The following is a 3,776-nucleotide window of genomic DNA, read 5'->3' as shown; positions in this document are numbered from 1 at the left end:
TCAGAAATAACATTAAATGAAACCTCTAAAAAGATTTTGGAGTGACACAACCTACAAAAAGACAGAATAAAACAATTTTCCAGCTTAAGGTAACTTAGAAGGACTTCTGGAAAGATCTGTCTCATTTGGGTAAAAAGGGAATGCAGAACTACTCAGTGCAGCAGCAGTCCTTCTCTCTCTGCAGTGGTCAGCTTCGACCCCCGACTCCCCAGCAACCATGTTGAAGGGACCCACAGTTGGCATTGATCTTGGTACCACTTACTCCTGTGTGGGATTTTTCCAACATGGAAAAGTGGAGATCATTGCTAATGACCAAGGAAACAGGACCACCCCAATTTATGTCACCTTCACCGACACAGAATGTTTAATGGGTGATGCTGCAAAGAAACAAGTTGCAATGAACCCCACCAACACAGTTTTTGATACCAAATGTCTGATTGGTCATAGATTTCATGATGCAGTTGTACAATCAGACATGAAGCATTGGCCTTTTACGTTGGTGAATGATGCAGGCAGGCATAAGGTCCAAGGAGAGTACAAAGGGGAGATCAAAAGTTTCTATCTAGAAGAAGTATCTTCTATGGTCTTGACCAAGATGAAAGAAATTGCTGAAGCTTACCTTGGGAAGATGATCACGAATGCTGTGGTCACAGTACCAGCATATTTCAACAATTCTCAATGTCAGGCCACCAAAAATGCTGGAACTATAGCTGGTCTCAGTGTGCTCCAAATCATCAATGAGCCAACTGCTGCTGTTATTGCTCATGGCTTGGACAAAATGGTTGGTGCCAAGAGAAATGTGTTGATCTTTGACCTTGGAGGTCATGCTTTTGATGTCTCCATTCTTACCATTGAAGATGGCATCTTTGAGGTCAAGTTCACAGTTGGGGACACCCACTTGGGAAGGGAGGACTTTGACAACCGAATGGTTAACCATTTCATTACTGAGTTCAAGTGAAAGCACAAGAAGGACATCAGTGAGAGCAAAAGGGCTGCTTGCTGTCTTAGCACTGCTTATGAACATGCGAATTGTACCCTCTCTTCCAGCACCCAGGCCAGTATTGAGATTGACTCCTTCTATGAAGGTATCAACTTCTATACATCAATCACCTAGGCCCATTTCAAAGAGCTGAATGCTGATGTCTTCCATAGCATGCTGGACCCTGTGGAGAAAGAGTTGAGATGCCAAGCTAGATAAGACTCAGATTCATAACATCATCCTAGTTGGCGATTCTATTCAAATCCCCCAATTCCAGAAGCTTCTGCAAGACTTCTTTAATGGCAAGGAGCTCAACAAAAGTGTCAATTCTGAGGAGGCTGTTGCTTATGGTGCAGCTGTCCAGGCTGCCATTTTGGCTGGAAATAAATCTGAGAATGTATAGGACTTGCTGTTGTTGGATGTCACTCCTCTTTCCTTTGGAATTGAAACTGCTGGTGGAGTTAAAACCATTCTGATCAAACATAATACCACCATCCCCACCAAGCAGACACAGACCTTTACCACCTATTTGGACAACCAGCCTTGTATGCTTATTCAGGTTTATGAAGGTGAGAGAGCAATGACAAAGGATAACAACCTGCTTGGCAAATTTGAGCTCACAGGAATTCCTCCAGCACCCAGGAGTATTCCTGAGACTGAAGTAACATTTGATATTGATGTAAATGGCATCCTCAATGTTTCTGCTGTGGATAAGAGCATAGGCAAAGAGAACAAGATCACCATCACCAATGATAAAGGACATCTGAGCAAAGAAGACATTGAGTGTATGGTCCAGGAGGCTGAGAAATACAAGGCTGAGGATGAAAAGCAGAGAGACAAGGTGTCCTCCAAGAATTTTCTTGAATGATATGCTTTCAACATGAAAGCAACTGTAGAGGATGAGAAACTGCAAGGCAAAATTGGTGATGAAGACAAACAGAAGATCCTTGACAAATGTAATGAAATAATCAACTGGCTGGATAAGAACCAGACTGCTGAGAGGAAGAATTTGAGCATCAGCAGAAAGAATTGGAGAAGGTCTGCAACCCCATTATTACTAAGCTGTACCAGAGTGAAGGGGACATGCCAAGAGGCATGCCTGGTGGGATCCCAGGGAGTGGAGCAGCCCCATCTAGAGGTGCTTCTTCTGGACCCACCATTGTAGAGGAATATGATATTATGGAAGGCAAAGGAGTTTGAATTACAATGAGGAATCAACTATGCAGCAAAATTGAGTATAAGCTTTCAGAGGAAAAGATGAACATTCATTCAATAAACTAGTGGACTTTGAATCATTCTTTTTTTTCTTCTTGTTTTTTAATTATTATTATGTTTTTATTTTTTAGTTTATGTCATTCATTTCCACAAAATTTTGAGTTACAAAATTTCTCCCCCATTTTTCCCCTACCCACCACCACAGAACAGCAATTCCATTGAATATCCCCTTCCCCAATCTGCTCTCTCCCATTTCTTCTCCCATCTCCTCTCCGACATTACAATAGGGCATGTGTATCAGCAATGCCATATTCACAATGCCTATGGAAATTACAGATATGCTGATATAATTATCCATCACAAAATACATCAGGCTTGCTATATAGTGGAATAAGCTAGAATATTTATTAAAATACCAAAAGACTGAGTCCCAAAACCAGAAAGTGAAAGCCATTAGAGTAGTTATAAAATTGGCACAGGTAGATAAAGTAGAAAGCACCCACATTCTCAAGCCTTTAAAACAGTACAGGCTACCTCAGGCAAAGGTCCTCCTCTCCCCACTCACAGCAACCACCCAGCATCCAGGGAGCGTGCTCCCAGCAGCTCCGGCCCCTGGCAGTCCTCAGCAGGAGTCCTTAGCAGAAATTCTGGTTGACTCAAAAAGAGCTTTGCGCTGCCGCTGTCTCTGCTGCTGCTGCCGCCGTCACCACCACTGCTAGCCACTGCAGGAACTCTAGCTTGGCTTCCACTTCCTCTTGCTCTGCCCCTTCCTGCTATGTCAGCAAGTCCAATGGGACATGGAAGATCTTTAAATCCCATAACCCTTACATTCGGCCCCAAGATCTTTCATGTCACTTGCTTGCCAAAAATACAGTAGGAATAACCGGTGTCAACAAAATTTCACAATATAACAAGAATAGCACACAATAAACACAGAAAACCATATTTTAGGGTGTGGCTTGAGCACAAGCTCCCCATCATTCCCCCCACACCAAACAAATGGGGCCCCAAAATCTTGTGGTAAGGGGTGAAGGTCTCTTCTTCCATGGCTACTTGCTGCTGAAATCGGATGTAGAGGTGTCCCTGTCCTAAGCAGTCCCATTTGAGAGGTCAGTTCTTAATATGCTTGATGCCAGGTCCAAGGGTGACACATCACAGTTGCAGAAAGGGGGTGACATCCAGCTTAAGCTATCAGGGATCTACAGGTGGAGGGTACCAAGCCTGAGGAAACAAATCTAGCAAACAAGGTGAACAGACAAGAAATCAAGAAGAAGCAAAGAGACAATAACCAGATTATTGTAGCCTCACTCACAGTAGAATAAATGAGTTAAGGGTACAATTTTGTAAACATCTTCTCCAGAATAAACAATAGCTACAGTGTTATCCCTCTCATGCGCTATAATCTCTACAGCCTTTGGAACATCATCTGGCTTCCATTTTACCCATAATTTAGCTCCTGATTTTCTTCTATCAGTAGAACCAAATCCTTCAGTTCCTCTGACAGTTATTTTGGAAGGAGGGTCAGTTTTTACAAGTGGTATTATTTTACAAGGAACGATAATCACTTGAACTATCCTATCAT

General features: G+C 42.7%; 1 pseudogene; it reads left to right on the top strand.

The window, feature by feature from the left end:
- Positions 1 to 217: 217 nt before the first annotated feature.
- Positions 218 to 2,179, top strand: LOC138148889 (heat shock cognate 71 kDa protein-like; annotated as a pseudogene).
- Positions 2,180 to 3,776: the final 1,597 nt, after the last annotated feature.

Source organism: Petaurus breviceps, unplaced genomic scaffold (assembly GCF_028583685.1).
Source record: "Petaurus breviceps papuanus isolate PSGF00001 unplaced genomic scaffold, PetGlider_PUasm1.0 90842, whole genome shotgun sequence".
In the NCBI taxonomy this organism is placed as follows: domain Eukaryota; kingdom Metazoa; phylum Chordata; class Mammalia; order Diprotodontia; family Petauridae; genus Petaurus; species Petaurus breviceps.
This window is presented reverse-complemented; position numbering and strand designations above follow the sequence as displayed.